This window comes from Protopterus annectens, chromosome 2.part1 (genome assembly GCF_019279795.1).
Source record: "Protopterus annectens isolate FY-2018-M chromosome 2.part1, PAN1.0, whole genome shotgun sequence".
Taxonomy (NCBI): domain Eukaryota; kingdom Metazoa; phylum Chordata; order Ceratodontiformes; family Protopteridae; genus Protopterus; species Protopterus annectens.
The window spans coordinates 1,314,695,195-1,314,707,570 of record NC_056729.1 but is presented as its reverse complement, the minus strand read 5'-3'; positions in this window follow the sequence as shown (position 1 = coordinate 1,314,707,570).

Here is a 12,376-nt window from a genome sequence, read left to right as displayed (position 1 = left end):
TATTGTAATGTACATCCGCATACTGTAGGGCAGCTTACTACTGGTGGTCCTCACATGTTGTAACACCCTGGGATACTTGTGGTGCATACCCCCAATACACTGCCTTACAGGGGCATAGCACACTTTTACATACACTGACCTTGAGACTGCAGAGGTGCACACATGTGTTGTGCAAATAAAGCCCACATATATATGGTGCATATGGACTGTGCACCATTAGTTATTGACAGCATACCTGATAACCAGCCAATCAGATAACAGACTGCTGGACATGTTGTGTGTAGTACGGGCTGTGTCCAAGGACATTACCAGCACATTATGTATATGTTTGTACAGTACTATGGTCAGTGTATGCATGGCAGGAGTCTGCGGCCTTCATTATCCAAATAGCCATTCCTGACCCCTCACACACCAAAGTAATGCCACCGGGGTGGGGGCACAACAACTATCTGACCCATACAATGAAGATAGCAGTGCATATACCATCCCATATATAGCAATACTACATATAATATAACCACATTTATAATAACAATACCTAACATATTTCCATACCTGTGTTCCTGTGTTGGGATGGCTCTCTGTGTGTGTGTGTGTGTGTGTGTGTGTGTGTGTGTGTGTGTGTGTGTGTGTGTGTGTGTGTGTGTGTGTGTATATGTGTGGGTTGTGCGGTAGTGTGCCCTTTAATCCTCACAGGTACAAGGACCCACTACTGCAGGGCTGAAGAGACACCTGTGGCTCCAGATCCACAGGTTGCAGACCCCTGGGTTAGGATGACTGACGACTGTATGTGTGTTGCACTTATGACATATGGGCTCTGTACAGACTGTGGTAGACGCCATTGTTCTCCGTCCATTTCGTTCTGATGTTACATGCCACACCAGTGGTAACCTTGTGTATCATATGTGGCTGTGGCTGCATTGCCATTAGATGTGGGTATGCATTTACTCACAGATGTCTGCTATGCTATGCTGTGACCTGTGTGTTGAGCCTGCTATAATCACAGGTACATGTGTATCCCCCCATACAATATGTAGTCTGGAGTTGTGGCAGTCTGCCTGTAGTTTTCCCACTTCTTTGTGACATGCCTAGCAACCTACTGTAAATACCTAGTGTGCTGTTATGTCCAGTTTTGCAGGACATACTGCTGCCAGGCCAGCATAACTGTTGTGTATTACTGACAAAGCTGTGGTATGCTGTACAGATCTCTACTGGGTAGTATGTGGCCATGTGAACTCATCAGTACCAGGTAGTATGTGCTTGGACATACTGGTGTGTGTGCGTGCATACACTGTGTGGGCATGTGTACCCCAGTATTGTGATATACCCATGTACATGGCTAGTGGCATCCACATTGGGAGGCACGGTCCACATGTCCTGCATGAAGGAGACATGTGTACAATTCTGGACTGACCACAGAGTGCCACACTGTCCACATATAGTGGTCATATCCCTGCTGTAGTCCACAGCATCATTACTGTGCTAACAGTGGGTCTGTACTATGCTGCCCTAGGATGTCTGTCCATAGGCAATGGTGCACATGTCTACAGAAGATGCGACCTCCCATACCCAACATGTCTATTAGGACACCACTATGACAGTGGCAACAGCCTACATATATACCCACAATACATCCATGATATCCCCTTGCACTACGGTGTTGGGACTATTGTGAGGTTGGACTCTACTCCATGTTCTGAACATGTTGTAAACTGATATGTGTGCACATATATCCACATAGCTATGTAGATATATACACATATACATATCCACATACATATATGGCCATATACATATCTTCATACATATATGGGTATATATATGTACATATATACATATAAATACCACACATATACATACACACAGCACTGACTTCAGCAAGCGGCTATGCATCTGCTGTTATTCAAAGGGGATCTGTTATCTGTCTGCCTGGGGCGACATGATGTACAAACCACGATGCTCTGGCAAAGACGTACTACACGTGTTGCCCCTGGGATTCAGGTTAGTAGCTATACCTCCTGGCAACCCCATAGTGCCTTATCTAGGCAAGGTTCAAAGGGCAAATCCTCCACAGATGCAAGCATGCAAAACTGCCGGTAATGCGACTCAGTGTTAGATGTCTAAACCTAAACAGGCACTCTCCTGAGCCACACATACAAATGGGGAACATCGATATCTGTGCAGTACCTGGGACCTAGTGCAATGCTCCAGAGAGCACACCTGTAATATCTGGCTACAACCCTTATCACACATGGTGGGCAACAAACCAAGACCACAACACTACAGGTGGAGGAGTGTCCATATTCACCAAGGTCATTCACACCTCCAGCCTAGTGTCAAACACAATGCATCTGGGAATCACCAAATGCAACTGACACTATGTAAGACTGGAATCCAAACTGTAGCTGCCTACTGATCCCCCTCCATGGGCCAATGTTCTCACTGCACCATTATAAACATACTGGACAATATTAAGATACAATCAAACACCATAATACTGGGTGATTCCAAATACTCTGCCATTAACTGGGAAATCACCTTGTGTACCACCACCCTTTACCAATGGTTCTGGGAACACATACAACCCCCTGGATCAACTAGTCCATTGTCCAACCAGGGTCTCCAATATCATAGACCTGGTCATTCCCAACATGGGTGTCAGATTCCCTACACCAGTGGCCACCCAACATAGGTCATGTCTGACCATTAGGTAATCACCATTGACATCCACATCCCACCCCCACCCGCCAGTAAGGATCCTCCATGAATACCCTCTGCAAATCCTATGCCATGCTACTCAAGCCAGATGTGACAAACCTCATGACACCCATGGAGATGGGAGCTGAACATGCAACTGGTGATTCCTACACTAAGGCACTATGTGACACACCCACTCATGCATGCATTGCGCCATCCCACATAAATCCAAAACATTGTCCTCCAAACAAGGAAGACAGTCTTGTGCTCCACTGCCATGAACAGTCTACACAACAGAAGGAAGGCACTGTTGCAGTTAACAGGATAATCCCAAAACAGAAACTGCTCCCTTACCAGCCTCAGTAAGAATCTGCTATGCCTTGAAAACCGCCACAGCTTGTTACATAAATAGCATTGCCATAGATTCCAAAGACAGCCACAAGGCATTCTATAGTTATGTCCAGGATCTATACCACAATGCTCAGAATTGCTCTGTGCTACAACAGATTGGCATTAAATATACTGATTCAAAGGAGTGTTCCAATATCCGGGCAGACCGATTTAGAACAACATTCAGCCTCCCTCACCCCCTAAAGGGCACATCTCAGTAACAAAAGGTTGCAAAATGCCAGTAATCATGGCCACACAGGTGGAATCCACCGACTCCACTGCTAGGAATACAGCAGCCATTGGACCAGATGACATGTTGTGTAGTACATGAACTACTAAATAACCCTGCATCTCACCTAAGTGCCATGTGTCATCATAGCCTTACCTCAGGTGTCTATCCCACTGAGTGGCACACAGCAACAGTTATCACACTCCACAAGGGGGAACCCACCTTGGATCCCAGGAACTACTGTCCCATCAGTCTGACGAGCCTGATCTGCAAGGGCATGGAATGCATTATCATGCAACTCATTAACAAAGACATTGGCAACCAGTAAACACTGGACCCCACCCTGGTTGCGCTCATGCAGGGCCGATCTTGTCTCCTGACCCTGTTTGACTACTTTGATTCAGTCCCCTCAGCTGTGGAGGAGGGTAAGGTGGTGCACACAGCCTATCTGGACTTTGCCAAGGCCTTTGACAACATTGCCCACTCTAGAGACATAGTTAAACATGCAGAGCTGGCCATAAACACCTGTGTCCCTTTGATGGGTTGCCAAATGACTTACCAATGGAACCCAGACTGTAAACATAGCCATGTTTGATCCCTGCTCCAGACAATTCACTAATTTGAGTACATCATGGTCGGTCCTAGCACACCTCTTGTTTGCCATCTACTTCCCTGAAGTACAGACCTACACTAAGGAACTTTGGCTGACAAAGTTCACAGATGGCTGCAAACTGGGAGCCATTATTGGATCCCCAAATGATGTGGATATTCTACAACATGTCTTTACAGACACAGATGCTTGGTGCCAGAGTCATGGGCTCAAGCTTAATGGCATGTAATGCATAGTTATCCCCTTTGGACATACTGTGTACCCATGAAGTACCACATCGGTGTCAGTACAATAATCCCCGACAATGTGCTGACAGACAGAGGGACACAGGTGGACAGTAGTCTCACCTTCATTAACCACATAGCCACGACACTAAGGAAATCCTCCTATGTGGCACACCTCATTACCGAAGGCTTTACATCCAGAGAAAATGGGGTACTTGTCCCACTGTACTCATCCCTCATTACACCCTGTATACAGTACAATGCCCCATTTGGTATGTACATTGCAGGACAGCTGCAACAGCTGGGAAGGCAGTGGAAATACCTCACTACATGAATCACAGGCATCAAACAGATGACCTGTGCTGACCATCTAGACATCCTCCAGCTATACTCTGTGGCATACTGTCTACACAGCGGCTATGTCAAACCCTGGGTGCAGTGCTAACATTACTACTGACAACAAGCACACCTGTGTGCATAGCTGCACTCTGAGAGCTCACTGTCATGTACCTAGAGTGTGGACTGTGTTACCATATATGTGCCCTACTGGATGATACTCAGACATGTGGAATGTAACTGTGGAGTACCATTGGTACAGTGAATGTTAGTGAGGGCTTACAACATGTAGTAATGGAATACTCATTGTTGTTAAACATCCATCTGTTGACATATTCATCCTACTGCATAGCTACTCGGCAAACTGGTGTCTATCAATCCCTCTACAGATGTGCAGATGGCAGGCCTCCAGCTGGGACACGTACAGACAACCTAAGCTTGATAGACACTAACATGTGTGGCCAGCTGTGTACTACCTGTCACATATAGGGGACATCACCCTGTATGGGCCACATGCCACCAGTACCTACACTACACTACCACAGCCAACTGAACATGCTTAGGTACAGGTCTCCATCACAGACATTAACCATGTGTTTTACGACATGTTGCATACATGTCAACTGGACCACCTCAGTGGCCATGTGTAGAAGGCACCCAGAGGATTGGCTGATGCATGTCACTGTCACCCTGCCAGTCACTAACATGGTGTCTGTTGATAGATTGCCTGCTAGCACATGGCAGGTGGCATGATATCAATATACACACACCCCCTACACATCCAGTCCCTCCATGGAAAACAGCCAGGTACACAGCTATGACCACCTGCAGCAATGCACCACAGTATTGACACGTGTACATGTGCATTACTGAGTATAACATTGTTTGTGTGTTAGTACACCTGTAGTTGGAAAGTTCATGACTGCCTTCACAACCACCACCACTCCCATTTCCATAGTCAGATGTGGCCGCTGCTGTATTGGACATGACATGTAGCCTGTTACACTCCTCTCCCTAACAGCTACATGTGCCTTGCAGTACCAGCACAACAGTGTTGTACAAATGGGTTGGTAGTCATGGGAATCCCATTGAGGTCTGCCACGTGTGTGTATGTGTGCATGTCTTCATATCTGTAGGGTACACCATTCCGAGGTCACATACTCCTATTCCAATACACATTGCCATACTGTAGTACAGATATTGTTGTTGTCACCCATAGGTGTGGCAACGCAATGCAACACCTTACTATGCCTGTGGCATATGCATTACATGCATATCCCTGTGGTACCACTGTTATGATATGCAATGGGTTGTTTTGGCGTCATAGGCAATGTGTGATAGTGGGTTTGTCAGAGTATCAAGATGGGTTCTAGTGTGTACAATATCCAATGGAGGATGTGGGTGCTGTCTACACTGTCTTTACACCATGGTACTCCTGGTGTATGGCCCACATACCACTCTCTAGTGGCCACTATCACCATCACCCATACAGGTAACAGATAACAGGATACAGCTGTGTGCAGCCTACCTGTAATACATTGGACACACAGACTAGTTAGTTAGCAACAATCCACCCAGGTCTCTAAGATGTGCATCTTCCTGTTATGTGCCAGTCAATGTGTATATGATGGTATGACACACTATGTATTCTCCATATACAAACATTACATCCCCCATTACCATATTGTACGTGTCTGTGGATGTTCGGCATGTAACATGTGACCTGGTACACACCTCACCCTACAGATGGTGTTGTGTGTGCAATGACAGCCACACAGTTCAGTAGCACTACATACCTGGGTAGGGGTCTAGACACAGTGTCGCCAAGTAAGGATGTGTGTGTATGTGGATGGGTTTACATAAGGGTGCAGATTATACCTGTACCAGCAGGCCATCAGTCAATGTTGCATGGGCAATAACTGTTATACATACCTGGGACATGTGTGCAACTGTACACCAGATATGTCATGGCCATGGCATCACCACAGTGACATACCTTTATGGAATATGACTGCAGACCAACCTCCTGCTGACACATGTACTCCTATAGCACAATAGCACAAATGGATAACAGTATGGAGATACCAATTAGTGTTACAAACAGCTGAGATGCATCATAGCTGCATGGCTACACTACCTGACATGTATGCATTACACATTACCACTGACAACATCTTACACTGCATTACATTACAGCACTCTGTTACAGTCACCATGTGCATCCAAACCATATTAGCCTGTCCCTGCATTGATGTTATGGATGGTAGGGATGTAGCATGGGTATCATCATATGCACAAGGTTTGTGAAAGTCATCATAGCTGCATGGCTACACTACCTAACATGTATGCATTACACATTACCTCTGACAACATCTTACACTGAAGTACATTGCAGCACACTATTACAGTCACTGTGTGCATCAGAACCATATTAGCCTGTCCCTGCATCAATGTTATGGATGACAAGGATGTGGCACAGGTATCATCATATGCACAGGGTGTGTGAAAGTCATCATAGTGGCATGGCTACACTACCTGACATGTATGCATTACACATTACCCCTGACAACATCTTACAGTGCTGTACATTGAAGCACTCTATTACAGTCACCATGTGCATCAGAACCATATTAGCCTGTCCCTGCATCGATGATATGGATGACAGGGGATTTGGCACAGGTATCATCATATGCACTGGGTGTGTTGCTGGTGTGCAAGAGGCCAAGGGTGGACCAAACATGTGTCACCATGTGTGTGGATGAGGGGTTTGGTTCTTTGACTGGGACATGGTGATGTGGTGTGTGTCGGTATGGGGTCTCCCTAGGTGTGGTTGCATAGCGTGTGGGTATGCATGCACCACAGTTCTGCCATGTGACTGCCGTATATGGGTGATGTTGGATAGCTGCAGACCATTCCTGGCAGGGTGTGCAGTTCACTGCCTCCAGCTACGGACATGCTGACTGTGTCTGCCAGGGGTTCCATGGGCAAGAGCAGGTACAGACCTTGAGGTGCTACTCTCCCCTGATGATGACATATGTCTGCTGGAACCATGTCCCACCTTGGACTGGCCAGGGCCACATGCACGAGGTCTTCTGTGGTGTGGTGTGGACAGCATACCCAGTGGTGTTCTGGGGCTGGTACAGCCACTACATGAGTGACTGGGCATCCTGACACATCCATGTTGACAGCCAGCTGCTGGTGTTTCCAGCCTATGTCCACACGGCTGTCGTACCACTCCCACCACATGTTCAAGCACAGACATACCATGGTAGAGTAGGCCCACCATCTCACCCCACCGTCTATCCATGACCTCGGTCTGTTCATGGAGGGCAACAGCAAGTTTATGGAGGTTGCCACTTACAGCTGTGAAAGCAGACCTCTGCAGCCTCAGGCCCTGTCTGGTGTGCATTTTTATATGAGCCTGTGCTTCCATTATGGCCTGAAACATGCTCCTGGTGGTACAAGTTGTGGCACCTCTGCCAGGGGCATGGTGACCTGTGGTCCTCCCACGAGCACCACTGTACATCTGCCGATGTGGTGGCCTTCCAGACATCCAGTTATGCCGACTGTGACCTGACACAATTGGCATGGACACCACACTTTCCTGGTGACTGCCACGAACTGACAACTGTTCCTCCTCTGCTATGGCCACATGTGATGAGATTTGTTTGGGCACTGCAACTGTGTGCAGGCTTGGGGTGGCTAGGAGGGTGATGACACATGTTGGCGCAGTGTCGGCCTATGACAGCCCCACCTGTGCCACACCTGTACCATCATCATCATCGGTGTCTGTAGGGACACCTACCTCAGTTTGCGTGCAGGAGGGATTTAAATTTAAATATCCCATTGAGACATTACAATGTAGGACTATGCAGAGGTTAGGAACTTTACCCTGCGGTCATTGCAATGTATGTCATTTTATTGTTCCAACTTTTAACTATATAAATGGCCATCTATTTGAGGTTAATAATACATATGGTTCGCTTGGAGAAACCAAATAAGGGCCCAAGACCGAGTTGAAAGATATCCAAACAGTTTATTCGATAGCAAACCCATAGAATCACTTGATAGCAAACACAAAGAATCACTTTAACACTAAACACCTGAAATATGTTTTCGAACGTCTTCTTCAGAAGGCAAATAGTGAATGAATGTTACAACACCTCCTATATAGGCTATTCTAAATCAATTAAAAACAATTATTCAGTAAAAATCATTCAATAAAAACCCACTCAAGTGAATAATAATGTAAAAGAATGTGTGTACCTTACTAGACCTGTCTGTAAAAAGATTACAAATACACAAATGAACAATTAACAAATAATGTTGTGAGCGAAATAAGACTTCAAGATTAAAAAGTCCTAAAATATTCTGTTGTGTAATAAAATATATATGTTTATATATATAAATAAATAAATATTCTTATGATACAAACAACTGTTATTTAATTGGTATACTGCACTAAGGAAAAAAATGTATATATAGTTATATGCTGCCATCTACTGGAAATGCATAGTAATGTAATGTTATAATTTTGCAGCTCTTAATTTAAGAACAGGAAGAAGGGGTAGCATGTCGTTCAGACCAGGACTTTTTGTAGCTTCCAAAATGATCTGCCAATATAACTCCCTGTATTCTAACTTTGCTTCCCACATACCACCCCTAACTTCCTTGGGAACAACTTCCAAAACAAAGAAATTAAAGGAAGCTTGTTGACATGTTAATGTATGACGAAATAATGCATTGTTCGCATTCTGCTTTTTAATTTCATAATAATGTTCATAAATTCTTGACTTTAACTTCCTCTCAGTCTTCCCTACATAAAATGAATAACAATGAGGGCAGATGGCTAAATAAACAACGCCATTGGTATTACAATTAGAAAAGTTAATACTTGTAATCTGCCTGTTTCTACTCAGAATACATGGTAGCACTGTCACCAGTCAAAATACCATGATACTTTTTAAAAAGGGTGTTCAATTATATTGGGTAAAATTAATCTTGATATGTAAGTTATCGTGTAAATTCAAGCAGTAAGGCTTTTCAGAGTGACCCTGGTATTGTTACAATAAGCATAAACACTCTCAGGTTACTAAAAGTACTTTCGCAATAACCAGCCACAATAAAAGGTAGTAAAATATTTAAAAATAAAAATGATTTAAAACACACACACACACATACATACATATATATATATATATATACATATATATATATATATATATATATATATATATATATATATATATATATATATTGAATAACTGATTTCAATAAACTACAGAGTTTCACACACACATGAACTATAAAAATAACACTGCCAGAGTGGTTTCACACACTGATTGAAGAAAAACTATACCTATCTGACTGTAGGTTCCTAGCTGTCTAAAGATTAACTGTCCCTTTCTAATCTCATTAAATCAGCAAGGCAAAATGAAACTTTACTTTTGCCAAGCAAGATAAGTATATATATTCACTCTTCAGTTTGTTGTCTGGTCCTCAGTGACTGGACTAGCAAATCCTATTGTTTCTGATGAATAACTCTGAAAATCTCTGAGTGATTAATACTGTTCTGGAAAAAACAAGCTCTGACTACTGAATAACTGCTGCAGCTGAACAACTGCCTCACCATTTGCTTTTTACAGCAGAATCTTTTAAAAGTCACAGAAGGCTGTTATGAGAATTCTACTCTCTCATTTCAGACTTTTGAAAAGTAAACAAAAACAGCTGCTGTGGAGATTCCATTCCTTTCAACTCTGGCACTTAATGACATCACTCTGGGTCAGCTGACTGGCACAACATGCATTCAGAATTATTTTTAAAAGACATGTACATTTAGTCAGCCAGAAGAACACTGTTTGATTCAAATATCCCACACAAATAATAATAAAAAAAAACAAGAAACATAAACTTGTTTATAAAATTATAGCTAGTCAATTATTCACAAGTATTTAGAAAACTACAGCCAGACATGCTAGCTGATATCCTCACATTATGTTCTGTTAAAAAAGACCTTTATGATATCTATGACATCACCCATTCTGGGCCAGTAGTCAAGGAGCCTGAATCCTTACCACTAACACTGGAGAGGAACATTCACTTGGAACACAAATGGATACACTCAGTATTTCCAGAAGCACACCTCTCCACATCAAGCACAATTTCTCTTAAGAGCACATGGGGAACATGCTCAGTCCAGAGGCTGGTTCCTCTCCATATCTGTTGACACCCCCAATAAGACTTCTGACAGGCACTGCTTGGGGTTCCAAGCTAAGTCTTCCCACACCCTGTCTGTGAAACCAGTCATTTGTGTCCCTGCTCCAAGCAGGTGATGTACACACTCTTTCAGATTTGATTTGCAGACACACACACACACACACACACACACACACACACACACAAGCACATACCTGGGAAAAACTGACACAGATCCACCTGCTGTGCATTCTTCTGGCCAAACTATAAAGTAGTTACCACTGCCACCAAAATCCCTGGCAGCTACTTTAAGGATCTTACAAGGGTACCCAATTATACCAAGTGAAATTAATGTTAATGCAAATGGTAATGTTGACCCAACAGCAAGGTTTTCTGGAGTGGCATCAGTTATCACCAAATAAATATATGCAAATATTCTCAAAGTTTAAAATGTTTTCTAAAAAGGACCCACCACAATTAAAAATTTAAATATATTTAATTATAAATAATAAAAGAACATGGAAATACTAAATATCTATGAACAGTAAACACCAGGGTTTCAGTTACAGGAATACTGAAAATAACACAGCTGGAAAGAGTCACACACTTACAGAAGAACAGTACTTCTAATCTCAATATATTTTTCTGACTAATAGGATTATAGGATCAAAGGAGATTAGTAGGCTATCAACCAGGAGGCCATTTTAAGTCTAGCTGTTTCAACCCAATGTAATACCTTAGAAGTACTAGTTAATACCCAAGATTCCATTTAGTGATGGCTGCCTATGTCCAGGAGGATTGTGGGCACTATCCTCTGTAAGAATTTATGGTGCCCAATCCACTCATCCAGGTTTATCTTGAACAGTTTCATACAGGTGCACTGTTTCACATAAATTGTTAGCCTGTTCCAAAGATGTGGAAATCACTGGGAGATAAATCTGTCCAGCATGTCCTATTTAAATCTAAATCTAAAGAGGATTACTGTTCCCTAGTTAAGTTATTTACTACCTGAAGACAAGATTATGTGGGTGAGTGGTCCTTGTTTTCAGGTCCAGATGGAATACAGAATGCTGCTGAGACTTTAGTCTCCTCTAGTATTAAAACATTATTTCTGTACAGAATGACATCACATACATCTGGTCATCTGACTCTGTTTCATGCACTATCCCACATCACTAGAAGTTATCAGTGTTTAACACCTATGTGCTACAATATACACAGGTAGAACTTTGACCAGATGTGGTGCAGCTGCTGGAAGTCATAAAGCCATAAAACCATTTCACTCTTCCTATACAAGCTGCAACCTATTCTCTAGCACAGACATTCTGTCTCTGGCTCCCTTCAAAACTGTGGGATAACATCTTTATGGCTTAACCCATAAAGTAGTTTAATTTCAAGAATATTTTGCAAAGTCAGGTGGATTAAGATTAACCTCTTCACTTCTAATATATGCTATTGCAATGCATACTTTTAAACAGTTACAATATCTCATGTACATCTCTTTTTTTTCCAGCACGGCACAATGTTGATACATTTTAAAACAACCAAACCTCACCGATACATTTTCAGTACAAGCATCTGTACAAATCAGTTTGATATACAAATGACATGCAATTATTTACAAAATTCCAGATAGCTGTACTAGCACATGTCACACATCCACTGCCCTACTTCTCCTGGCAGGGCTGGCAGTAC